Source organism: Oxyura jamaicensis, chromosome 7 (assembly GCF_011077185.1).
Source record: "Oxyura jamaicensis isolate SHBP4307 breed ruddy duck chromosome 7, BPBGC_Ojam_1.0, whole genome shotgun sequence".
NCBI lineage: Eukaryota > Metazoa > Chordata > Aves > Anseriformes > Anatidae > Oxyura > Oxyura jamaicensis.
The window spans coordinates 20,872,498-20,887,204 of NC_048899.1; the positions used below are offsets into that span (position 1 = coordinate 20,872,498).

Genomic DNA, 14,707 nt, shown 5'->3' on the forward strand with positions numbered 1-14,707 from the left:
ACAAACAACTGGTTTTAAATTTAATTATTAAATTTTTAAGAAAAAGTATTTAAAAGGGTTGTTCAATAATCAGTGTGGCTTTGTTGGTCTGTTTTGCTTCTTGGCTAGAGGAACTTACTACACAGGAGCTGTTTCAAGTACAGGTCAGGATAAACAGGGATAAAGATGCTTTATAAGCTGACGCTTTGTACGTATTCGTTATCTTTACCAGTAGGTGGAGCTGCCATGTTAGGTGCTGCATTTTTTTTTCATTTCTTCTCTCCCTCCATTCCCCCACCCTTCACCCCCCTCTTCCTAATAAGCTGTTTTCTGATATATGTTGGGTACCATAGAGTGAGACTGAGAACAGGAAGCGGAGGCAGAATCAGAGAGGATTCTGGAAAGGTCTCTGTGTTTTCTTTTCCACTGAGAATACAGAAATTATAATTAATTAGTAAAGCTTTGTGGACGGAAATCTGGACAATTTCAGGAGGAGATATATATTATCATATTATTTTTGGATGCTGGGCTTTGCATTGATTTGTCATTCTCTTTCAATCAGGTAAGCTGGCAAAACATTTAATCGTACCCATAATAAATGTTATCAATATGATCTCCACATTTCGGAATCAGATTGTACTCTCTGGTTTGCTGTTAAGGCAGAGCCAAAGATGGAATGGGGAATTCAAAGCCATTTTGGACTGAGTGATTGTGATGATGGTGTGATTTTTTCATTTTAACCTAGTTAAATCTGATATCTGGCCTCTTACTCTTAATGTGATGTTCTGATGCAGTAGTCTTACTTGCAAAATCAGATTTCTTATAATCAATGTGCACTATATTAATTCCTAGCATTTTATAGAAATGACCTTGTTACCTAAGAAGAAAAATGTGGTGATATCCAGGCTTAGGAATAGCAAATCTTGTAAGATTCTGAGCATCTCAGATTCTGATGATCCAGGAATAAAATCTATGTATTTGCTAATGCCATTTTCAATATTTATATGTTATTTGAATAAATTCCCCTATTTTTTTAAAAGATGTATAAAAGAAATATTTCTTTTCTGTGCCTTTTTTTTTTTTCGTGGAATACAGGTTGTGTGTTTGTATGCACAGAGAATGGGCTCACAAACTGTTAATTAACCAGAGGTCCACACCAATGATACTGTTCACATTTTGTTTGTAACATCATCTACCTTAATATATGCTTATTGATAGGAAAATTTGGATAGATCAGCACAAGAATTATTATATTTCTTCATGTTAATCTCCATTTATCTATTGTCTTATTCATCGTTATCAGTATTAATTATAGCAGCCAGTTATTAAAGGTAAAAGAAAAATATCTATTAAACCTTATTTTGATATATATTTTTTCAGTAGTGTTTCCACAGACACACATTCACATCAAAATTATCTTATCATATACAAAAATATCATAGTATTAATTTGGAAATAATTTTCAATAGAAAAAATAGAAATACAAAGATGCCAAAAAACATACAACATAATAATAAGCTCACTGTTTACAAAACATTGTCTCAGTCCACATAAAAGCAGGATTGGGTCTCTGGTGTTACCCAGAACAGCAAGTGAGGCCTATACCTGAAGCAGTGATACGAAAGAATGAAGTTTATGATTTGTATTTTTATGGTGCCAAATCAATGTGTCTGTGACTTCCTTGTGTAACTTCAACATAAATAAGTAATAATAATAATGATGTTTGTTTTAAAGACATACCATGTTTGTGTATTCATAACCTATTTTCAAGAAAACGATTTCAAAAACCTTTTTAATTCTAACAAATTAACATTTAATTTTGTTCTCACACATATCCACTTTGGGAGGAAAGACTGTGTTAAAGACTAGAATGTGAGCTGGTGCAGTAATTTGAAGCTTCATAGCACCTGTTAAACAGATATGTTATTTATTAGGCCTTGGTATTTATAGAAATTATGCTCATGTTGTTAGCTCATGACTTCTTCTCTTTAAAGAAGCTGAAGTTAAGAGCCCACACTGATTTTCTTAGCTGTACTAATTAAACTCAATCTTTTAAAGTTCTGTTTAGATAATAATAGATGCTAGCAGAGGTAGAGACTTTCACTTTTTCACTGGAGAATATTCAACAATTCCCCTGTGCCCTCCTAGATTCTGTCAGCATTGTAATTTGGTCATTTCCCTTTGTTATCAGGTAATTAGGGTGTTGGGGGTATCAAAGGAAAGGAGAAGATATAGAAACTATGCTTTTTAAAGTCAATATGTTGATGACACATTTTGTATTTTCACCTCTTTCTTCATCAGGTGAGTTAACTTGTACCTCTTGAAGATTAAGCATGATGATAAGTCTGTTCACCCTCAGCAGACAAAGAATTTTAGATGCAAAAAGGGTGGTGGGATGTGAGACAGAACTTTGTGACTGACAGTATCCTTTTGATGCTCACATTCTCAGCCCCACATATATATAAATATATATATATATACCCTATGTATTACATTGCTGGAGTCCCACAACCTTTAATGGATCAGATAACAGCAGATGCTGAGAGAGCTCTCTGCAACAGGCTAGCAAGCTGTGACTTTGTTCCCTAAAATGAAAATCCTGGCCCTTTTTAACCATATGTTTAACCTTATGTTGGTGACATAAGGTGACAAATGAAAAAATTGCTTGAACCCTGCTTGAGTTAAATGTAAGGGGAAACAAATACAAGTTTCTGATATTTGGTACATTTTTTGTTAAGATGACCTATTTGTTGACCTCTGAAAATGACTACTGAAAATAAGCTTCAGGAAGCTTCATTTTCTCTGTTTTTTATCAGAAAATTCTAAGTAAAGGTTAGAAACTTAACTTTAAAAAGTGTAATCAGCTCATTTACCACTCAATGTTACTCTCTAGTCTGTATTTTTTGACCTTATCGTGTCAATCAGTAATACATACTTTTGTCAATTGCAGGGAATATTGTTTTGTCAGTGTAACATTGAATTCATAAAAACTTTAAAATACCATAATAAAATTGACACTCATTCAGACTGCTTACAGAACAGGTGTACACACTGAGAGCTGGGGCTTCAGTAAGTCCATCACATGAAGTGTCAACCTCCATAAAAACCATCTATATGAAATTGCATCCTCTTAGTGGAAAGATGCTGTTACTCATTACAGCTACCATTCCTGATTAAAAGCTCTGAAGCACATTGCCAATAGCACTCTAATCTCAGTATCGACTGCCTTCCCACAGGATCTAGATATTGGAGCTGATATCTTACATTGAGTTCATCTGCCTTCATCATTTTTTCCTTATGGACAACTGGAATCCCTGATATGCTATTCTGATAGAATTATTGCTTTATTTTCCTTGTCTTGTAACTAGGTAAAGAGCAGGATAAGAGCAACTCAGGCAGGGACTGCATTACTTCAAAACGTAAATATAGAGTAGGAACACCATATGCTCTTGAATAACCATAATGTGAGTACCATCACTGTGATCCCAAAAAGGAATAACCAAGTTAAATTCTAGGTCACAAAAGTATCTGGTTTCTCCTTTGATCCTTATCCATTCCAAAATGATTTCTTTCTGTTACCAAACAAACAAACATTTAAAAACAAAACAAAACACAAAAGCACCAGCCAACCCAAACCCAAACTGTCATTTCAAATTGTTACTAAACTTGAAAGTGGTTACCAGTCTTTGCGGTGTCTTCCTTCAAAAAGTGACTGTTCACTTATTCTACCAAGACAGATCAAGGAATGTGTTTTATAATAATAATAATAATAATAAAGTAAAATCAAATTAAAGAACTTAAGCTTTGATGAGGCTCTTTTGCATGTAAAACCTTAAGGAAAAAGTTATTTCTGCTCAGATTAATTATTTGTCTAGTCTTCTAAACAAATTCTTTATTCTAAATGATCTTTCCTTACTGAGCTGTTTTACTTAGGCAAATATAAATCATAGCGCTACCGTATGTACAGGTCCCTTTTTCAACCAGGAACTGTTTTCCCTGCAACTTCTGTGGACTCCTGACTTGATCTGTCAGATTGGTGGATGTCATAAATCCTGATCAAAAGATCAAATTTTGAATATGTGTACATTGACTGTGTAGTATATATGCAGCAAGTCTGGCAAATATGTCAAATAAGGTATCTGGAAGATATATCAAATGCATACTGTTGAACTACCTACTCTGCAAAGCTGACGTCTGTCGTGTGATGTTGCTACTGAATGTGTATAGACCAGTCAAACATAATATGAATAACACATACAGCTGACTCCCTATATAGGCACTGCATCAGGCAGATTCTCATATTTCTCTGCAGGATTTCCTGACTGAAAATGTGAAGGACACTAGTAAATCTGAAAGGATATCACAGGTGTCAGTATGGAAAAAGACTTAGAAGACTGTCAGTACTATTATTGTCTCTGTGATCCTGGTATAAATGCTCAGCAAGATCCTTGATGATTTATGCTTGAATTAGGCATTGTTTATTAAAAATTTGGTTCTTCTTAAAGGCCAAAGTCTTTGTACAAAAAGGTCTGACCCAAGTTCTGACCAAAAGCAATACAAAAATGTCAGAATAGGAGTGATCCAGAGTAACAATGGAGTCTCGATGCTAGTATGATTGTTCTCCTTTATTGCATGTTCTAACAGAGTATATATAGGCAACTAACTACAGCATGCGCCGACAACAACTTATGATTGGTCAAGTTTCTCTGTGCACGCGTCTCTAGCACTAGCATGATTGGTAGGACGGTGTCGCTCATGCGGAGTGATGTCGTCTCTCCTGCTACACATAGTTCTGCATATTCTAGTTGCAACATCACTCATGGTTATCAACCCCAGGCCTACATCTTTTTCACGGTCCTTCAAAACCTGAGTTGTAATTAAGTCATGCCCCTTCTCACTTAACCATGATTCCACACAAAAATATTTCAAAAGGAATCCTCCTGAAAGGTTTTCATTAATACCAGTTTGAGTTACCTGCCTCATAATTCCTATATATCAAATTGTGTTAGTTTGTGTTATAACAGGAAGAATGCTAGAATTCTATTAGCTTCTATAAAACTTTGGCCATGATTCTGTAGAGTGTATTACTTAAAACCATAGGCCTCTAATTAGTACAATATTGAGCTGATGTACTTAGTTTCAACATTACAATAAAAGATACCTTTTAAAGAAGTGGTATATCATGAACTTTGCTGCTTTGGAGTTCTTATATACATGTAGTGACTAGGTCAAAATTGTATTTCCATAATCCATTCAGAAAACATTCCAAAATTAGGGCTTAATTAAGTTCTACTGGCAGTTCCATAACAAGGAAAATTGAAGAAATCCATGCACAATTTTTCATTGGCTGTTTTAAACCACAGGTATAAAGCACTCTGTTTTCACGTTGCCTTTCTGCGCTTTCTTGTCCTTGTGTAGCAACAATCACGTTCAGCTGAGAATTCTGTATATGCCTCTCAGTCAGAAGTTCCATTTTTTTCCTTTCAGTTCCCTAGACAACTGTCAAAGTCTAAATACAATCCATTAATCTTGTGCTGTACAAGTTTTATTCTTTCATATTTTGTATTGATTAGTTTCTGGGACTTAGTAATGCTTGGAAAATAAGCGTTCCAACTGCATGGTTCTTAGTGATTTAGTTAATTTTCCAAGATTAGATTGATACTTCTTCTGAGGTTCACGAGCAATGTTTTGTGTTGCAAGTGCACTTTCATAAGTTTCTCTAGAAAATTTTAGTAAATACTATTATTTTACAAACAGAGCTTTTTTTTTTTTGCTTTTTTTTTTTTTTTAGAAAGTAAAAGTGATTGTGATATATTTAGATATTGCTAATTGAGGTTTTATTGTGAATTATTTAAAACTACAACAGTGGATTGTGGTGTATGTTCAAGTGCTTCACTTCTCAGCATATTTCAATTTTAATTTGAGTACAAAAAAGATTAGGAATTAGTTGGATATAGGGTATGGGGAACAGGCAACAAATTATTCTGAATCAGGACCATTAGTTTTGTGGATAAATGTTTCTTGTCAATCTAAAATTGGGTTAACATTTTTTTTAATCACTTAACGCTTCAAATATTCATATAGTGACCAAGGATATTTATTCATCGTCTTGCATTTGTCACTAACTAGATTTCGCTTAGCAGAAACCATCATTGGCAGATTGTCCTAAAATCTTGATAGGAGTGTCTAATTTTGAATAACCCTGTTTATCTTCTAAATTACATTTCAGAGGAATCAACACATTTTGCCACAAGACAATGTGACAATATGCAACTATCTTTTCCAGCTCATCATTACATTGAAAGGGAGCTGAAGTGCATGAGCATATAGTTTGAAATATATATATTTTTAATATTATATCTCACAATTTGAAGGATATTCCAACCAGTCTTAAAAGAAATGCTGATGCCATATAGGCAGAAGAGTTCAGAAAATAGTCCCACAGCTAGGAAAGAATATATGTAGAGTTTGTCCATCAGCAATCACCTCTGATTATGCCTGAGATTTTACCTGTGATTCATTCTTGGAAGTTGAAGCAGGATAATCTGCTCCAAATAAAAACAATTTTGGTCAACATCATATCAACCAAAATATTTCTCTATAGTCACCTTCAGCTAAAGTAAAAATGTATAATTTAAATCTGCGTATGCAAGTTTATAGCCTTGTGTTGAGATCCAAAGATTAGAATAAAATGCTACAAAATGCTAAAGCAAAATATTAAGAAAGCATAGTAATTTTTTTTCAGTGGATTACAAATACCTGCTTTATGAAGAAGAAAGATGCTTACAACTATATGAGATGATATTTTTATAATTTAATCGATATTTTGTAATGAAATTACTCTGACGTGGCCTAGGCCTATTACAAATACAGGAAAAAGGGCTCACAATTCTGCCAGCCTCATTTCTTCAGTTTTTGCTGTGACTATGAGCAACGCTACCACTGACCTACAGTATAAGTAGGTACAAAGCTGTATTCCTCATCCACAGGACATACAGCCAATACAAACATATGTGAAATATAATAAATAGGGAGATGAAGGCTAGACCATGGAGTTCCATGTGAAAAACTGTTCTCTGTGACTGCCTTTTGCTCTAATTCAAAATAAGGATTTATTGAAATTACCTGCACTTCTAGAGTTATTTAAATTGTTCATGTTTAATATGAATGCCTCCACTTTTTGCACACTAGCAAATATTTTATCAACTGACTAGAAGTTAAACTCCTCCTTTTGAAAATTAGTGTCATACTTAGCATTAGTGATTACTCTTTCATTAGGAAGCTACAGTATCTCCTTCATGTTATTTTAAAGCCTGCAAGCAACAGCACTTAACTTTTTTAGTTGTTGTTTGCCCTGTATCTGACCATGAGATTAGATTTCAGCACAATGCTAATTCAGAGGCAGAATCCAGATGTACCCAATAGGCAAGGGGATGAGGAATTCCGATATGTACTTCCAGGGAAAGCTGCATTCAGTAAAAACTTTGCATTGGTGGATAAGTATCATTGGTGGCAGTCTCAGAGTCAAGATCCCCTGAGGGTAGTAGTGGAGACACAGCTTTCAGATGTCTTCAGTGGAGCCTCTTCAGTAGTGACTCACCACAGCAAGATGTGCTGAAACAGTGCCTTACTCAAAATGACCAGGGCACTAAAAGAGTTTGCTGTGAGCAATCTCCTGAATGACTTTATGTTATATTGTTAAACAAACAGAAACTACAGTTGTGGTACCACTTACATCTTTTGGAAAATGTCATTCTAGATTAATAGTAACTAGTACTAGGCAAATTCTAGATTAGTATTTTGAACATATTTTCTGTAGGAGTTCTTGGAGATCTGTCTTTGCAAGAGAAGCAGTGGTCTAGTAGAAAGCTTTCAGTTTCTGTTTTCCCAAATTCTGTGTTCTCTTTGAGCAGATCTGTGTCTACACAAATTTTCTTTATCTATAGGTTTTACAATGGCTGCTCATTCTCATTGTATTTGGGGAAAAGCAATATAAGGTCTGCTTTGGCAGATGCAAATACCTAAAGGAGAGGAATGTCTTTCTTTTCTTCTCTAGGAATAAGAAAAAAAATAATGACAACAGAAAAAAAGTAAGGAAAGAGCCAAAAATAAATATAGTTCAAATGAGAATAAATTTCTCAAAGACATCTCATATCAATCTCAATGGCTGAAGACCAAAGTTTGCAAGATGTAAGTAGACCATTTAAATTTAATGAACTATATACTCAGATTATTAAAGCTTTAAAGACTGAGAAAGCCACAGCTAACCTGTGGTCAGCACTTGTAATGATGCAATCTGAAGACTGAGGAATCTGGAGATGAAACTGTCCTTTGTATTTCTTGAGGTGGAAGAAAAATTTTGTTGCACACACACACACACACAAAACACTTATAAAAACATTCTCTAAGATAAATTGCTTGCAGGACTATCCATGTTTTCCTCCAAATTTAGATTGAATGAACTTTTTATTCTTGGTTAAGACAATCTTTGCAGTTTCCTGAGCAACAGATAAGAACTGTACCTGTAAAGTTGGGCACAGTTATCACTTGTCTACCAAAGAAAGCACTAATCATATAGTAGTCTCAACAAAACTTCTTTTTTTTCCCTTTCAGTATAAACATGTAAAAGAATAAATGGAATTTTAAAAATTCACACCACTTAAAGGATATTTTGAAGTGTTCTGTGTTGGTTTGTACATTAGCCCATGTTCTATGCTGCTTTTCCCAAATATCTTTGTTCTTAGGTTGAAATAAATTTGTATATATATAAATGTATATATATATATATATAAATGTAACATATAAACTTATTTTTGTCTACTGAAAATCATTTTGAGAAGCTCTGGACACAAGAATAAAGAATAATAGAGCCTTGAAGAAACTTCCAGTCTTGAAGAAGCTTCAGCTCCCGAGGAGGAACTTTTTTAAAAAAATCTATTTTCTGCTAGAAATGCAGCTTTTATGTTTTTGTGATAGCAAAAGATCCATTCGCTAAATTCTGACCTGGCATTTCTTAGAAAAATAAAGGTAAGCCTATCCTTTCTTCTCAGCCAGACATTGTGTTTCACTTCATATGATGTCCATTTAATATGGCGCTTTATATCTTCTCTAAAATATCAGCTGGAAAATGAATTGAACATCTTTAATAATGTCTACCTGTAGAAATTTTTGTGTTATGTTTACAGTAGTTATTTCCATTAGAACTTAAGGATTTTTAACATTGGAAGGTATTTGCAAAAAAGTAAGTATTGTATTCCAGTTAGGCTGATGGGTTAAGAAAGAGATCCCTCCTCTTCCTCTTAAGTTGAATAAGGTTATATGTCCTTCTTCAGATTTCCTCTCAAATACTTTAGGCACATGTGATCTCTTTTCACACTTTCTCAGACGCAACTTATAGTGTCAAAGAAAATATAAGGCAGGCCTCCATTAAAAAAAATCCTGGAGTTTATGGCCCATTTTTATAAATAAATAGGTCAAAATGTTTATTTTGGGGGTTTTACAACTTGCAGGTACATATCTGTGGAATCCATGTCCATCAAGCACGGCATCGCTAGTAGGTCAAGGGAGGTGATTGTCCCGCTCTACTCTGCGCTGGTGCGGCCTCACCTCGAGTACTGTGTGCAGTTCTGGGCACCACAGTATAAAAAGGACATGAAACTGTTGGAGAGTGTCCAGAGGAGGGCTACGAAGATGGTGATAGGCCTGGAGGGGAAGACGTACGAAGAACGGCTGAGGTCACTGGGCCTGTTCAGCCTGGAGAAGAGGAGGCTGAGAGGAGACCTCATCACAGTCTACAACTTCCTCGTAAGGGGGTGTCGAGAGACAGGAGACCTTTTCTCCATTAACACCAGTGACAGGACCCGCGGGAACGGGGTTAAGCTGAGGCAGGGGAAATTTAGGCTTGACATCAGGAGGGGGTTCTTCACAGAGAGGGTGGCTGCACACTGGAACAGGCTCCCCAGGGAAGTGGTCACTGCACCGAGCCTGTCTGAATTTAAGAAGAGATTGGACTGTGCACTTAGTCACATGGTCTGAACTTTTGGGTAGACCTGTGCGGTGTCAAGAGTTGGACTTGATGATCCTTAAGGGTCCCTTCCAACTCAGGATATTCTATGATTCTATGATTTCTCTACAAAACCTTCTTATTTTTGCTTGCTCCAACTTACCAGATACGGCATACATTGGCATGGATATAAGAATCATAAGCTACTATTTGTGGTCCTAGGTAGGAGAAGACAAGGTAGATGAACAAAGTAATTCAAAAGTGACTGTTGCAGTGAGGCAGATGGTGGAAAGAAAAGATATGAGTGTGTGACACCAGTGGGCACAAAGAAAATAAGAATAACCATAATGATGTCTCCTGCTGAGAGAGCAGTGTCCAAAGATATCCCAAAGAGCAGCTTCTGAATTTATCAGATAGGTCTGAGGTTTCTTTCCAGTCTCTGATCAAATCAGTTTGGAGTGTTTGCCCATCTGTCAAATCTTCTGTTGGTCAGACTGAACCTCATAAATTGTATTCTGCCTAGAATTCCAAACTTTTTTTTTTTTTTTTTGGTTGGGATTCTTCAAATGTAGTTTACATGCTTTCACATCTTGTGTAAGACCACATTATGCGTTAACATCTCCTTCATTTACTGTTCTTTAGTAAGGTTTCAGTCAATGTGACCAACCAATCCACATTCAGCCAACTACTACCCTGTTGTAAATAATTTACAAAGTAAGATTTTATTATATAAATATTATTTCTGCTATATTCCATATTAGTTGATTTTGTATTCTCATAAAAAGTATTTTGTATCCCATTATTTATTACCACTATTAATTTTATTAATAAATACCTGATTCATTATTTTTATTCTGTATAGTTGCGAAACACTAATGCCTACAGGCTACTGAGGCTGACTTTACAAATCCATACAAAAATTATAGTCATTGCTACAGATAAATTATAGTCTAAGGAAAATGACACAATAGATGGGTGATAAATGTTGCAAAGAATGGAAGAAGGGAAAACAAATCCTACAAGTAGTCAGTTAGGAAATACGAACACAAATTATCATAGTTTAAATCAGTAGATTACTGTTTTAAGAAGAGACAGGTTGAGAGCAGGTGCTAAATGCTGGAGGCTGTTTTCAGCTTTCAGGAAGCCACTCCTTACCTTGAAAATACCTGCTTCTGTGGAACTAACATTCACGGATTCCTGGGACTCCTTGTCTTAGGATCCACAGGAAGTTTTGTGTGGATGTCATTTTACATAACTCAATTAACTCTGAATTGCATTGCATGAATGCATCGCACTTTGAATTATAGCAGTAACATTTTGGGTGTGGGTTTTTGTGTTGTTGTTGTTTTGTTTTGTTTTGTTTTTTGGTGCTGGTGCTGGTGTTGGTTTTTTTTTTTGAGAGAGAGAGGTCTATTTCTTACTCAAATATTTTTAAAGCAGTACTTTAAAATAGTAAAAAATAGTTCAAAGATGCCAGGAAAAAACAAGGTAAACGTTAATTACGAAAAGCTGATAATCTATAACTGTAAAAAAAAAAAAAAAAAAAAAACTTTGAAGCTTTCATCAGATAAGGGGATTTTATCCTGTGAAATTACCCTCTGTGTACAGATGTCATGAGAAATTTCAGTAAGAGTATTTCTTACTACATAATCTTTGCACCAAACTAACATTTACCTCTCCCTTTGTTTTTGTGGTAAGTTGAATGCAATTATTACCCAATTTGGAATTTGATCAGAACATAATAACTGAAAGATAACTTGTCTTTACTTCCTGAAAAATAATGCCTGAATTTTGGATAACAACTTTCCAAATAGTAAGACAGGGAGTTATTATGACTCATTCCTTTAGACTCTGCCTACATATAGTCCCTCTGTACTCATTACTTGTTAGGACAGCAGTACTTAGAGTTGAGGTAATTTTCTGATGACATCAGCACACTTGTACACTTTTAAAGCAGCAGAAAATAATCTCTAGCTGATGCTGAAGTGATACCACTAACTGTGTTGTTTATGTCTCTCCTACAGTGGGAGCCCCATCCTTTGTATTTGGACTAATGTCTTTACTGGCCTAATGCAATACAACTAGTCTCATGAATGCTTGTGATTTAGAGCAATTTTATTTATTTATTTATTTATTTATTTATTAACCCATGTTTTAGCATCTGAGAGGGTACTGTTCTGCTTGACACATAGGAAGATATTGTTCCTGAATTACAGCCTCTCGAATTAAAGACTAGAATAATAAAATTATGATATACAGATTTTACAGATTCTAGATTTTTTACAGATTCCAAAATTTTACAGAATTTTACAGATTCCATTCATTAGTCTTGCACTTAAGCCAATACATGTTTGTGTGCCAGTGTTTCAATTTTAATGGAATGAAAGTCTCATAGTCAGCTTTTCCAAGGTTAAAAAAAAAAAAAAGGCAGGAAAATAATTCTAATACTAGTGTTCTAAACGAAAAAGCATCCCATAAGACACTGCAAGATTTGCTATTTTTACACTTTAAAAATTTTGAAGAGTGTTTGTGGATCGTTTCATGCAAAACGCAAATAACCTGTTAGATAACCTAGTGATTTTAATAAATAATCATACTATCCACCTAATTCTTACAGTGACACTTTCAATTTTACCACTTGCCTGATTTAAAATATCATAAAAAAGTGGCCTTCAGGCCACTTCCTTTGCCTTTTTCAGAGAGACACAAAAATTAATTTGACATCGTTAGCACAGATATTTCACTTACTTTCTGAGTCATTTTCTGTGTAAATGCTGAGAAGATAATTATATTCAAAATAAAATTTAACAAGCTATCCATGGGCATAATATAATTAACTGAAAAATGCATAAAATTATGAACGTATGTGGATAACTTGTCTTGCTCAGTCTTTGTATTTAAAGGAAGGCACTGAAGGAAAACTAGAAAGGGATTTGTGGAATGAAATGTGAAGACAGAACTAAATGGATTTATTTGACATAAAGGTGTTTTTAATAATAACCTGGAGCTCATTTTTTCTTTCCAAATCTATTGAATCATAGGCCTGTACACATACAGGATCTAGGCCCGACTTGTATTTCAAATACTTGAAATTCATTTTGCTGAGCAGTACCAGGTACTGAGGGGCCCTGAGAGAGCTGAGGTTTCAGTGCAGTGTTGCATTAACTTTCTAAACTACTCAGATCTTACATGTATTTTTGAGACTATTCCTAAAAGATACCTTTTTAATGAAAGCTATTTTGAAATGATTAGCTAGGCAGAAATCTTTCCTTGTCTGAATTCTACCCAGTATCATTCCTGTCCTGGCAGTTTAGTCACAGGATATAAGCAATTACAGAATCACTGAAGGAAGAAGAGAGAATCTGTCAACGGTTTATAGCTCAAGGACTGCTAAGAGCTTGCTCAGGGGTCCATGCAGGCAACAGAATTACTTTTGTTTCATTGTTTTGTTAAACTATGTCATGTACAGAAACAATAATTGAATACATATTTGTGTGTTCTTCTGCTAAGCAATGTTATCTAAATCAGATAATTGGCATAAATACTGGGCATATTTAGTAGAGGAAGAAACTTCATGTGCAATAGAAGCAGCCAGGAGAGATGTCAGTAGTACAGATGTCTACACTAGTCAGTAATAGAGGCAGGACTCTAATAATGTTTCCACCTTGTCAAGAAAACTATTTAAAGCATGTTTTAAAATAGTCTGACAAATATGGTGAAACCCCAAGTCTGCTAATATTACTTTCCCCAGTCATTTGTTGACCACTTTGTGGACATCAGGCAATACAGATACATGCATTTCTAGTGAAGTCACTCAAAAAGGAAATCATTATTTCCTAAGATCATTACTATAGCACTTCATTGGAGATTGTGCATCTGTTTACAATTTGTACAAACTGCTCCAGACAGGCAAGGAACTTTAGGCAAAAGATTACTGAATGAATGCAAATGAATACAATATTACATCTCAAATCCAGACTTGGCAACTCCAGCACATAGATGTTGTGGATTCATGAGATAATGTAGGGAAGATAGAATGGCTTCATGTACAGAAAACACAATTAAAACAATTAATTTCAGGCACTGAAACTCACTAAGAAAAAAAAAGTTTTAATAATTTTTAAAATATATATTAAAAAATAGTTTTATATATTATTTATATGCCTCATACTCTTGCAAAGTAGACATCAAATAAGGCTATCATGTCCTGCTTAGTGGCACTTCTCCTTAGCTCCATAACCAGATCAGCATTCTGCTATTCCTCCCTCCATCCATTCTAACCTCACTATTGTGCTGTGTGCTGCACCAGTATGAGCAACAGGTTCCACTGTAGAATGACTTGGAAGAATGTTACTTTCAGCTGATGTGCTGCATGGCTTATGCACATGCATAAGGAGACCTGTGTTACAGTATCGAGTTTGGTGAAGACAGGAGGAAAAATCAGCAGAAACTACATCAGCTGGCACTGGCACAGAAGTCATTCATAGGGAACCACAATCTTAAATTTCTAGTTAGTTTTAGTCTGAAATAACGTTATGATCCTTGCCTCGCAAGAAATCAGGACAACATTAATTTCCCGCATGGCCTTGATTGCACATCTTCTTTCATTTTACCTAAAAGACTTGAGGTTTTGATTTACATCTCACAGACAATCACAATAAGTGGAGCCTAACCTGCTTCAGTATCTAAAATTAAATTTCAGCACAATAAACTGCCAGTAAGAAC

The 14,707-nt window shown here is 35.0% G+C and overlaps 1 protein-coding gene across 7 annotated transcripts in view; it reads left to right on the plus strand.

Annotated features, from left to right (window-relative positions):
- The first annotated feature begins 286 nt into the window (after nt 1–286).
- Nucleotides 287–14,707, plus strand: part of LOC118169754 (sodium channel protein type 2 subunit alpha-like) — a 76,224-nt gene continuing 61,803 nt past the window's right edge. For 4 of the 7 annotated variants that reach the window (XM_035331326.1, XM_035331331.1, XM_035331325.1 and 1 more), the window contains exons 1-3: nt 287–541; nt 8,036–8,169; nt 8,820–9,006. The gene's annotated coding sequence lies outside the window, so the exon portion shown is untranslated. The remainder of the gene's footprint in view (nt 542–8,035; nt 8,170–8,819; nt 9,007–14,707) is intronic. The other 3 variants (XM_035331328.1, XM_035331327.1, XM_035331329.1) reach the window with 3 other exon arrangements.